Source organism: Trachymyrmex cornetzi, unplaced genomic scaffold (genome assembly GCF_001594075.2).
Source record: "Trachymyrmex cornetzi isolate Tcor2-1 unplaced genomic scaffold, Tcor1.1 scaffold592, whole genome shotgun sequence".
Lineage (NCBI taxonomy): Eukaryota > Metazoa > Arthropoda > Insecta > Hymenoptera > Formicidae > Trachymyrmex > Trachymyrmex cornetzi.
Genome location: NW_017299906.1, coordinates 16,380 through 29,975, shown reverse-complemented (window position 1 = coordinate 29,975; position 13,596 = coordinate 16,380). Strand labels below are relative to the sequence as shown.

The 13,596-nt window shown below is 42.7% G+C and overlaps 1 protein-coding gene across 1 annotated transcript in view; it reads left to right on the top strand.

The window, feature by feature from the left end:
- LOC108766487 (uncharacterized) overlaps window positions 1–13,596 on the top strand; it is a 132,800-nt gene that overhangs the window by 118,335 nt on the left and 869 nt on the right. The window lies entirely within an intron of this gene.

Below are 13,596 nucleotides of genomic sequence, written 5' to 3'. Positions count from 1 at the left end.
AATTTTAAAATTAAAAAAAAAAGAGTTTATTTTAAGTTTAATTTTAATTAAAACTTAATTGTGAATATTAAAAAAATTAATTTAAATTAATAAATACATATTTAATTTAGTGAATATAATAAAGCAGCGCGCGCGTAGAGCGCGCAGGGGATGTGCTAGTATTGAAAATATTACATTATTTTAAATGCTTATAATTTTCTAAACCAGATTTATTTATATTATGTTTCCCTTAATTTTTTTATAATACTATTTTAAAGAATTGGAAAGAATACGGGCGTTAGGAGTCAGGCGCAGAAGACGTCGCGCAAATAATACACCTATGAAGCTTGAAACTTCTTTATTCAACAAATACACTTACATGTTTCGGCTCATTTTTTAGCCTTCCTCAGAACACAAACTAACATATACAGAGTAAAATTTATCCTCTCATGGTGAGCTCCCCTACATCGAGAATTTAAATGCCAGAATTAAACAAAAAGAAAGAAAAGGAAAATGAAAAAGAAGGGAAATATTAAAAGTGTTGAATTACAGAATATAGAAACTAATTTATCAAAAAACTTTAAGAATATAATTAATTATTCCGAAAATAAGGACGCTCACTACGATTACAAAGCATCATATCGCAAACCATTATATCGCTTACCATGAATAATTAAAAAACAGGTTCCTGATATGTTGGCCAGTCGGTATCAGACACAGTGAGTCACTTTTTAGTTATTAGCTAGTATTTTTCGAGATAATAAATGGAAAAATCCAACATTAAAACGTTAGTCAATTCCAAGAAAATGAGAATTGTAAAGTGATAAAAAATCTCGTCAGAAGGATTTATTACTGTGTACCAACGACACCGACTGACAAGACGTGATTCACTCAATAACAACTCGAGCTTCGTTGCTAACAATTCGTTATCAGTGTTTCTTCATAGTATTATCATTAAAACAATATCTAAGGCGGATAGTCATATCGATAATAGTTTTAAATTTATTAAGGAACTTGATAGTAGGAGGTTGAGTGATGAATTTCGGTTAATGTCAATGGATGTTGTTAGTCTTTTAACTAACGTTACCACCCGTGTAGAAAATTGTTAGGGCTTAAAAAAGAGCCTGATTAGTATACCCAAAAATTAATCGGGCCCTATTAGGGTAGATTACTTGGGCCCTACGTGGCATGTAACAAGTTGTTTACCAGGCCCCTATAAGGAAAAATTATCAGAGCCTTGTAAGGAAAAATTATCAGGGCCCTATAAGGAAAAACTATCAGGGCTGTATAAGGAAAAACTATCGGGGCCGTGTAAAAAAAATTATCAGGATTCTGTAAGGAAAAATTACCAGGGCCTTATGAGGAAATATTACAGGATTTAATTTTATGTTATTTTGAAACGGTCACCCATCCGAATGTGAACCATCATTCGCGTTGCTTGACCTCTGTAATCGTACGGAAACTGCTACTTCGATGATCCACGAACACTGAATATTAATGAACGTATAGTTGTGATATATCTGTCAATATAATCCTGATAGAAATTTGTGCAATTTAACTGAACATCCAGTCAGTATTTTTTTATACGTGCCTATACGCACTTTTAAGGGGTGAAACACTTTTTAGAAAAAAAAATTGGTTTTTCTCTTTCAGAAAATTTTTTTCTATCTCTTACAGTTCCGATGATATTTGCTTCGAAAGAGAAAAATTAATTTTTTTCCAAGGAGTGTTTTATCCTTTAAAAGTGCGTATGGGCACATATAAAAAAATACATGTCGCTTATTTTTGTCTAGAGAATAACATACTAATGTGGCATCCCTTATAAAGCCTTTCCAGGCACCTGTAAGTTAGCCCTAATAAATAACTATTTATAAAGTTGATACGTCCTTATCAAATCCCGATAAGAGCCTCATCAGATATAAATAAGGAAGCCTTACTTATGGCATGCCTAATAAATTTTTTCCGGGCTCCTATAAGTTAGCCCAAATAAATAAATATTTATAAAACTAATACATCCCTATCAAATCACGATAACGACCTCATCAGATATAAATAAGGAAGCCTTACTTATGGTATCCCTATCAAATCCCGATAAGTGCCTCATCAGAAATAAATACGGAAGTCTTACTTAGGGCATCCCTAATAAATAATAATCAGGGCCTCATGTTACATAATGCCATCCTTAACAAATTTCTACACGGACATTGACTATGCGATGGACTGTATCCAAGTCCATTGGCGATTCATTTCTAGAGATTGTTGTTTACCGAAGGAGGAATTCATCAAAACGGTTCAGTTTATTTTAGATTCTACTTTCTGTGTTTTTGATAGTTATTTATAAGCAGAATTACGGGACTTCTCTATGGGCTCCCCGTTGTCTCCCGTCATCGCGGATCTAGCTATGCGTAAGTCAGAGACTAAAGCTTTGTCTTTGATTCAGTTTCCGTTGTCCATTTACTATAGGTATATTGATGATATAATCATGGTAACACCTGTTTCTTCGGTTAGTTCCATTCTTGATGTCTTTAATTCTCAGTATCCTAGGCTTCAGTTCACTATGGAAGTGATGGGTGGTAGATTGAATTTTTTGGATGTACCAGATATGTAAATATGAAACCGGAATTTACCAATAAATGGCCATAGCTGTCAATGTAGTTGCCGTCAGACCGCGTCATTGACGCCATTTCCTTGTTCTGACATCTGACAAAGATTTTCAACTAACAACAATACAAGTTTCATACAACAGTATAGCTTGTAATAGCGTTGAACATGTCGAATTTTGTGCCTGGAAACAACGATTTGCGGACAGCATTGACTTTCTGCTACCATTTGAAAAAAACTGCTGCACAATCTCATCGAATGCTTGTCGAAACTTACGGTGAGCATACTCTTGATAAATCACTGTGCTTTGAGTGGTTTAAAAGATTCAAAAATGACGATTTTGAGGTGAGAAATGAAGAACGTGGAAAACCACCGAAAAAGTTTGAAGACGAATTGCAAGCATTATTGGATGAGGATGACGCTCAAACTCAACAACTCGCGGATAAATTGAATATGACACGAGAAGCCACGTCTCCATACGTTTGAAATCCATGGGAAAAATCCAGAAGACGGGAAAATGAGTTCCACATGATCTGAATGAAAGACAGCAGGAAAACCGAAAAACCACTTGCCAAATGCTGCTCGCCAGGTACAAAAGAAAGTCATTTCACCATCGAATTGTGACTGGCGATGAAAAGTGAATATATTTTGAGAATCCTAAGCGTAAAAGATCATGGGTAACTCCAGGCGAAACATCGACATCGACTGCAAGGCCAAATCGTTATGAATGGAAGACAATGCTCTGTGTTTGGTGAAATCAGAAAGGTGTGATCTATTATGAACTGCTAAAACCTGGCGAAACCGTTAATACTGAACGCTACCGACAATAAATGATCAATTTGAATCAAGCTTTGCGTGAAAAACGACCAGAATATCAAAAAAGGCAATACAAAGTGATTTTGCTTCATGGTGATGCACCATCACACATACTAAAACTGGTCAAGGAAACGATTGAGGCGTTTGGTTGAGAAATACTTTCGCATGCGGCTTACTCACCAGACTTGGCTCCGTCCGTTTACTACTTATTTGCATCGATGGGACACGTACTTGCTCAGCAGCGCTTCACTTCTTACGAAGATGTACGAAAATGGCTAGATGACTGGTTTGGCTCAAAAGTACAATTTTTTTGGCGTGGCATCCACAAATTGTCAGACAGGTGAGAAAAATGTGTAGCTAGCGATGGGCAATACTTCGAATGAAATATTTTTTATCATTTTCATGCAATAAACGTGTATTTTCTATTAAAAAATTCCGGTTTCATATTTACATACCTGGTAAACATCTAATACGTGACAACGCGAACCTGCTGATCCTGTTCAAACAGGATGGTACCAACTTGAAACATGTTTACAACAATCACGTGAATACTGACATGTCGTACGGTGAATTTTGTGAGTTGTGTCGTGACTGTTGGCAAAAAAAATACGAATTTCTAGTGATAGACAAGGACAGTGCGCTTAAAGACGGAAGATACAGAAAAGGAATTAACGAGTTCGCGATACCGTAACGTGATCAATCGTTGTCGATACTTCATCAGAGACAAACATGACAGATGTGCGCGAGCGTGAAAAAATCGCGAGGGAGATCGAGAAGACGAGCGAGTCGATCCGCAAGAAACATCGCGCTCTGAAAACCGGTAGAATCGAGGAGGACATGGCGTTGAACAGGCATTTTATGCCTATTATCAAACCGCTGCGACAGGTCATTGACAGCCCCGGCGTGTGCGCGATAAAGAGACAGTCGCGCGACAATGACGCAGCGTCTGTCCTCAAGCGCGTGAAGAAGAAGGAAGAGGAGGAGGAGGAGGTGGAGGAGGGGGAGGGAGAGGAAGCGAGCGAGACGTTCGAGCGTTTCGCGACCCCGCGTAAATTCGATGATCGATCTCATGATCGTGTATAGCCGATAACCTCCACCCCGCGTACGACGATAGAATCGTTGGAGAACGTTTTTGAAACGACGGATGACTCGTTAGCAACGAAAGTTCAAAATCAGCTGCAAACATCGGAAGGTCGAGAGGCGTTGCGAGCCGGCTTGGGCCCGATGAGCCAAAAGTACGTTGAGGCTGTCCTGAGGGGAAACAAACGGAAAAGCGGTATAGATTATGTGTACGGCGTTTACCTACACAGAAATGGATCGATGTTTGGCAATAAACGTTTCGACGTGGACAATATAATTATCGACGACGTACGATACGCCGATACACGCGGTCTTTACGAGTTGATTTTCAAGAGAATTCCCGACGATCTCCTCTACACGGAAGACGATATGAACAAGTACAAGAGCATGCTGCTGGCGACGAGCGCGCACAAACACAAGCATCAGTCTCAGGGCCGATTATTTAGCAACAGACGATACAAGTACAAACACATAATCGCACCGTTGATGTCGATGACACCCAAGAAATAGAGTAAGAAATCTGGAAAGGGATTACCTCGCGCAATGACGCTAAACGACAACGCGGTCGATTACGTGCACTGGGACGATCCCAACGAACTGATGGATCGTCTACGATTGCTCGACGCTTCGCACCGAGCGGACAACAACGCTCACGACAACGAGATGCTGTCCATCATCGAGGAACTTCGCGAAGCTGGTCTTATTATAAATTAAATCGTGTATCGACGAAACGAGTCAGTCGAGTGGCGTCAGCGAGAAATACTACATTTTTTTTTCTTGCACCCTGTATATTACGCGTCGAATCATGAAAAAGAGAAAAGTTGGCACCGAGAGACGTCGGCTCATCGAGGAATTGCACGCTCCGGCGAGAAGAAATTTTCCGCGAAGGCGTGTCATAGTCCAGGGATACGACGATCTGTGGCAGGCTGATGTTGTCGAGATGCTCCCGTACTCGAGCTTCAACAGAGGCCACCACTACATACTCACCATCATCGATGTGTTGAACAAGTACGTGTGGGCTGTACCGCTCAAGAGCAAGGGTGGAAGCGAGACGGCTGACGCTATCGCTGAGATAATTCGAGCGAGTGGAAGATATCCGAAAAATTTACAAACGGATATGGGGAAGGATTTTTACAACGCCGATGTGCAGAAGATCTTGAAAAAACGTGACATTAATCACTATTCCACGTATTCGATGTTGAAAGCGTCAGTGGTCGAGTGGTTCAATCGTGCACTCAAAAACGTCATGCGGAAGATGTTTACACTCAACGGCAATTACAAGTGTGTCGACGAGCTGCCGCGTCTCGTATCAGATTACAATGCGCGCAAGCATCGCACCATCGCCATGCGACCCGCCGACGTAACTCCTGTGATCGCCGAAAGACTCTTGGACACATTGTACAGCGCGATAAAAATCGCTGGTCCGGCAAATTTCAAAGTTGGCAATTCGGTACGCGTGAGCAAGTACAAAACGGTTTTTGATAAGGGTTACACGCCAAATTGGACCACCGAGGTGTTTACGATCGTTAAAGTGCAGCGTACCAATCTAACCTATCTACTCGAGAACTATCGTGAAAAATCCATCGCTGGAGGGTTCTACGAGCACGAGTTGCATCGCGCTGCTCATCCGGACGTGTATCTCATGGAGAAAGTACTGCGCAGGAAAGGAGACAGAGTGTACGTCAAGTGGCTGGGATTCGATGGATCGCACAATTCGTGGATACACAAAAACGTTTGATACAAATTTGATTCGTGTATTTTTTTCTTCTATACATAGAAAAAATGTATTAACATAAGTATTTAAACGTTTCTTTCTTATTACTCCCCATTCATCTTCGTTTGAAGTATTTATATATATATGTGTATAAAAAATACTTATAAATGTATGATACATGAAATGAAAAATAATAGTAATATATATACATATATATATATATATATATATATGTGTGATACTACAAAAGCATAATAGTAATACACATATAAATGTAAAAAACATATGTTACGGCTTGACGGCGATTGTAGCGCAGTGCCAGCCCGCAACAATTATTCGAGTTCGGCGATTGCCGCCGCCTGCTGATTTAAATGTTTTAGAAAACTCGATCTTCCTTGAATGGAAATTTACCGACCAATCGGGTGCCCGCCGCGTGAAGAAATCTCGTAAATCCATATTTTACGACGAGGATTACACTAGACGCGTTTCTGCGAAATAGCCACCATTGTAGCTTCAGGAGCATTCCACGGTTATTCGCCCGTTCCAACCAAGTAGACGACAAATCGCGCACGTACCTCGGTGCAAATCTCGCAGCTCCCGACTGGCCGTCCGATAGTGAGCGTCAGGGAACAGCGGGCGCATTGGTCGAGATGGTTGGGTGCACCGAGGTGTAGAGAGTGACGGTTGGTAAGACTGTACTCCGTTCGCGCGTGCAGCAACTCCACGTTGAAGCAGCCCTCACAGAGGATTTCCTTGCTAATGCGGTTCAAATAGATGCGCGATTTCGCACAGAAAGAATTATTAATCCATGCGCGATACGCGTCACTGCCCACGCCCCTATTACGCGACTCTAACTACGATACGAGGGCACATAACAAGGGATCGCGCTATGTCTCGAATAGAGCCAATCAGTGACACAAGCAAATAGTTGACGCGGCGTTTACGGGCGACGCGGATACTTGCAGCACACAATGAGCGAGCGGCGTAGCTATGTTGACGGCATCTCTGTGGCCACGGCGTACCACTGATTATGCGCGAGCCGATGATGCCACGTGGTGACGCAGTGGAATGACGCTACTATATCAAATATGGCGCTGTGCCGAAATAGCCACGTGGCATTGCACGGAGTCCCTTACCTTCGTGAGGAGGCTCAACGGCAATGTGATACACCAATCGCTGCGGTCTCCGGCAGTCAGCGGAATCCAGTCCTCCTCTCGTGCGGCAGCTTGGCGGTTTTCTAGTAACTTACTCACTCCCGGTAATTCAAATAAGAAGACAGAGGATGCTTGGAGTAACGGAGGAAGCGCGAAAATGATTCTTCGGAAATTCGTGACACGTGCTCGCATGTGCTTTATTGGTTAATACTAAAGATATAATAGTTACACAAAATTCAATGTAAAATATAATGATCACTTATGAGCTAATGCAAAGATATAATAATTGCGCAAAATCCAATATGAAAATATAATGATTACGTAAGAGCTAATGCAAAGTAATAGTGATTACGCAAAGATCCGATGAAAAATATAATAGTTGCGCAGGAGCCAATGTAAAGATATACGCGATAATGTATATAAGATGTTTGTGCGAGAATTACAAGATATTACGGGGACTCGATGAGAGGATTTTGAAGAGGATACAGAAGGATCGAGTCGGATTACCGAAACTTGAACAGAATGGCTCAGCGGAAGCCGTCAACACTTAGATCCTTTCACACTGGAGTCCGGAAGCAGAGAGAGCGTGGGAGATCCTGGTCCCAAAGGATTAGGCGTCACATGCCCCCACTCTGTATGCTCTTGCGCAACGGGAAGAGCGGCGCCGCCTTAAGGCGAATTCTCCGCGCGATGACCCGAGGTCGCTTCATGTGGAAGCGACGTTACGTCATGTCTCAGAATACCAATCAGAGTACTTATTTGAAAGGAAAAATGTATGGCTAAGTTTCCAGCGAACTTAACGTTAAATGGACGTAACACATACATAAAGTAAAACTTAAGATAATACATAATAGTAATACATGAAGCATAATAATAAAAATAATAATAGTAGTAAAAAATAATAGTAATACATATATCCTGTATGAAAAAAGCACATATTACAAAGGTATCCGCCAATGTCCCCATGGTAACGTCTCTGTCGAGTCAGGTACGACGTATCGTTTGTCGTCGTATGGATTCAGAGCGATTTTCGATTCGGATATAGTGTATACCTCGTGTAATTTAGAGCGTATACACGATTGACGGCGAGTCATTTCGATCTCTTCGTTCAAACACCGCGTGTAATCGTCAAACGTTATCGTTCGTGCTACGACGTTACTCTTTACACTTTTCGCCTTTTTAGTGTCCTTGCCGTCCACCCTCACCGCGTACATCTTCGCTCTGAGTCCAACGAATTCGGTCATTAATGCACCGTTGTTCTCATCCTTCATCAGGCCTGGTATTTTTTTGTTCACGAGAGGCATACCGTACGCGTTGTCCGCCGGATAATCGCTCGTGTCGAATCTAACGATATCGCGTTTCATAGTCTCGTAAACATTCTCGCATTCTATACGGTATATAAGACTGTCCGTGTCCGTGTACATGATCTTACATTTGTCTTGAAACATCGGTGATATGTACTCGTAGTGAAATTCGTACAAGCAGACTTTCGATATGTCGACTATACACATACCCACGTAAATCGGCTTGTCGAACTTCACCTCGAGTTTGCGCAGTTCGACGGCGATCAAATTTTCCGCAAAGACGGCTGTGGAAATTCGGTTCCGCGATCATTGCCTCCGCGCCGTATCGCCCGTCCCATTTTGTTAATAATTTTATGTCGAGGTGATTTCAAACATTCTCCATAATTTTCCCGAATACCGCGTTGTTCATTAATTTGTACAAATTTTTTTCGAAATCGTTTTTCGCGCGCGTTCTAAACTGCGTATTAAGTTCAATGTAATCGCGGAGCCAGGCGAATTGAGCGAATTGTAATACTCGGTGGATCTTTGTTACGAGAAGACCGTGACGAGTACATGCTGCAAGTTGCGGTAGTGGATGACGTAACGCTGCTTATCGTACAGCGTCGCTAGAAGTTTATCCTCGCGCTTGCCGGGCCGCTTATTGCGCATCGGACAGAACGGTAGGTCAGTGTGTCGGTCGTGCAGACGCTGTGGATACTCGAGATCGACCTCGAGAATATAACCTGTGGATGAATCCGGAGCGATCGCACTCACGTCAAAGTTCGCAGCGTCTTCGACCCATCGAAATTCGGCGTACGGCAAAGGCTGACACATCGCCCATTCGTACAGATTATTCACGTCGTAATACATAAGGTATGACGACGGTTTCGATGAGTCGTACGAACGCATGTACTTGTTATTAGCCTGCGCGTATCTGACTGAGGAACATCGACTGAGGTCACCGCGTATACCGCGTTCGATGAACATGACCATATCAATGTCGGTGAGCATCTCAAATCTTACGCGCGTATGTTTCAGCATGGCGTCCCACGTGAAACCTGGTAGTGTATAATAATGCGGGATCGAGACCGTAACTCGCAACACAACTATTGCGGAAATTTTCGAAAATGTCAGCTAATAACAAGACATCGGTTTTCAAGTATAGATCGCTGTACTCGCCGAACGTTCGAATAGAGAATCGCTGCCATACGTTCACGGCGTGAGCGTAATCGCTCTCGGATACTGTATCGCCCGTTAATGAACTGAAAAATAATTCGTGCGGCGGTAAGTGCGTGTCCTGCAATTTTTCAGTGCAGTCAATGTACTCGTACTGAAAAGCACCTTTACGAGTCAGTAATTCAAACTCTTCTTCCGACAAAGTTGAAAATTTAGAACGTACAATTTTTAATTTATCTTTGTCGAGATACGACGCCAATTTATCGAGGCTTGCACTTAGAAATTTGAAGGAATCAATAAACCTTAATTTTACACAACTTTTCTGAAAATTCTTTTCATTTTTGTCTTTGGTGCTATCGACATGTTTCGCAAACGAAATGTATTTTTCCTTCGTTAGGAAGGAGATTTACATTTCCATCGTACGCGGTAGCAATTTCTTTAATTATAAAGTGCGCGTCATACCCCGATAAATTGTGAAATACAACCAGAATATACAGCGAATTTTTATAATTTAGGTTACAATTGGAATGCGCTGGACCGCGGTATCTACCGGTTAAGTGACAATGATCGCGGACTCGGTGTCATCCGGCGCGAACAGTTCCCGCAGATGTGACAACGCGTCGCGCTGCGGTACGCCTCCTGTTGCTGTTTAGATAACGTTTCCATGGGCACGTTGGCGGATATGATATCTTTTAGGCGGATATGATATCTTTTAGGCGATGCGCCAAATTGTTGAGTTGTCGCGCGAACCACGTGATGCAATCGTTATCGCGACGGAATTGATACGATGATAATGCGTCATCGTACGAGTAGTGCACGTAGTATCCTATACTAAACGCATCATGTCGCTGATACGCATACGACGTCGGCACATCTACCTTGTCAGGCTCCGTTTTCCGCAGGACGCACTCCAGGTCGGCGTAGACGATGAATGGCACTCGTTCCTGGTTGCGGTGGTTGCTGAATTCGAGCCACTTGTCGCCCGCCCTCGGCAGGCGGATGTCGCAGTCGTTCAGTTTTTGGCAATCCACTTCGTGCGTCTGCAATCTTTGGCTCGATCCAAAATAGTGAAGACACCTGTAAATAGAGAAATTATTTTTTTCCACATATTGTTTTTTATTTTTTTCTTATTATATTTACTTTTCTTATACTTATCGGTCGCAGAAATATTTCCTATGCTCCTTTCTTGTGAGTTGCGTTCTCACGAGGCGTGATAGGTTCTTTATCCATCCAAAGTGGGCGACACCGTCGTTGCGTGGATCTTGCAGCATGTTGACGTGCTTCTCCTTCTTGTCACCGGTAAGGCGTAGAGGAAAGACCTGTCCATTTTCAATGCCGTATACATTGATCGACACCGCGTTCAAATGTTCGAATTTCGGATGTCTTTTAATGTCATTAGAAACTCGACCCGCGAGATTTAACACTGCAATGTAATGCGGGTACGATGATTCCCGATCCACATATCTTTCTGCAGAGTACAGAGCAGCTACCACCGACCACGCGAAGAACACATTGTCCGTCGTACGCACACTGATCACCGCCTTCTTTAACATAATTGCTCGCGGCAGTTCGATGTAACATCCCTCGTGCATGGGATTTAATTTGTTCTCGTTAACAATCAAGTTGTGGATTCGCGACAGCGCCCACCCACTGTCGCGTTCCTGGAACTCTTCAAGCGATGTCAAGGTAGGCTCGACGACGTGCCGTTCGTACCACTCGCGTATATCGGTGCATCAATAAATCTCATTGTTTTTCTTAATAATGCTCTTGTAGCACGTTTATCCTTCGTCGCGAACTCACCGTTGAACGCGGCGTTCACTTTTACACTGTCGTGTCTTTCTACAACGTCTCGCACTCGCTCGAACACTATATTGCCAGCGTCTTCCAAAAACTGTCGCGGCTCGATGTGATTAGAGTTTATCACCGCGCCTGTTACTATACGACTCTCGAAGGCGACGTCGATCTCTCGCCATACGAGAGATTGCTCGTTGCCACTCGCGTACCCGCGTACTCGCCACCAACGTGTACGCAACGTCGCTCCAATTGCGACTTTGCACTCGCGAATCGCGCGATCCTCGCCACCGCGGATTGTCTATGTCCAATGGTGAGGCGCGGACGCTTGGCACGACAAAGTTCTTCGAGCCGCTCAATGCACTCGTCGCATCGTTGCAGCCACGCGAAACATTCCGCCAGAGTGGCGATCTGGTCGCACTGCTCCAGCAGTTCGCGTTCCACTCGCTCATGATTTTCTATGTCTTTTTTTTTATTTTTAGATCACGTTGCACTCTTCCAAGGAACACTTGCACATGACTCGTTCACAAACGTTGCACCGCCGCTCCATATCTATAATTGTATAGTACCTTCGTGCTATGTGATATTTTTTTAATGCGGAACGGCATGGATCACACTGAAAGTATTCACCTTCACATGTGTTATGAAAAATATATATTTTTTTAAAGCAGGGCCTTCCTCCCAACAGTAGGTCTCGTGGTAGCAATTTAGCATACTTGCATCACCGCCTATCGACAAATTGGCTATTTTTTCACCACCCGCGGGAATCGTAATGTTCCTGTAGCAATGATAAACAGTCTCCATCGCGATTTTGACACACAAAAAAAGTCGTTATCTGTTAAACTGCGAGTTTTATATCTATTTTCAAAGTCATCATTCTCGCAATGTTTGTTGTATAACCGCGTGTACACTTTCTGTTGCGCGAATAAAGGCCAGAAATGAACAGGTTGATGGCAAATTTTTGCCCGTTCCATGACATGCTGGCCGCATATTCCTAACTCTCGATCGCGTAGGAATTCCACCGATGATATTCGCACACTTGTGTCTCTCTCTGTCGCGGATTTTCCTAGAACGCGTATCGCATCTTTTCTAGTATACCGTATATCTATGATTCGTTCACAATACCGTACATCCATGTTTCGTTCATAATATTGTTCGCAATAGTTTTTTAATTTGTGCACTGTGGACACTTGTTGCATGGATATATAGTGTACATTGCCACTCGGTAATTCGTACAAGATCGACCATTTAACGCATCAATATAATTGATATTATGCTTCTTTATAAAATACATTCCCACAGTGTCGATGTCAGCCAAAAGGACCATGCATGCTGCACATACAATTAAAGCACCACCCGTTGTGTAGTAGGACTGGATCATGCAGTGTTTGGTACGGCCGTTTAGTGCACGGATTTCCTGAGATGACACAAATTTTTCGTCAAGATCCGTATCGTATTCGCTCGCGTCACTGGCAAAACCCGTAACGTCGGATAGCACTTCTTCGTCGGAATCTTGGTCCATTATCTCTGCGAAATCTACTTCCATTTCATCAATAACTTCGAATACTTCGTCTCTGATATTCGCGAATTTTTCCTCATCCACGTTTCTAATAAACTCGGCTATGTCCTCAATGTTTCCGATATTTTCAAACTCTACATCGTCCACGTCCACGTCCTCAACATTCACAAGATGGTCAATCATACTTTTCACGTTACACTTATCTCGATCGATTCGGTAATCATACAGGGCACGAACTGAGGTACCGCTCGCTGATGACCCATTATATATTCCATTTGAAACTTCTTTGTCCCTTTGTTCACCCCTTATTGGGTCGCAGCATCGGCGATATGTCACCTATCACTTCTTAGAAAAAAAATCGCTATCGACGCTTCTCTTAACGCGTCGTGTTAAATTCGCGACATGTTACCGATCTCCTAAACAAAATATCTTATTCGCATTACAGTACCGCGATGCATTTCGGGGCTGGTGCGGGGTCCGCGG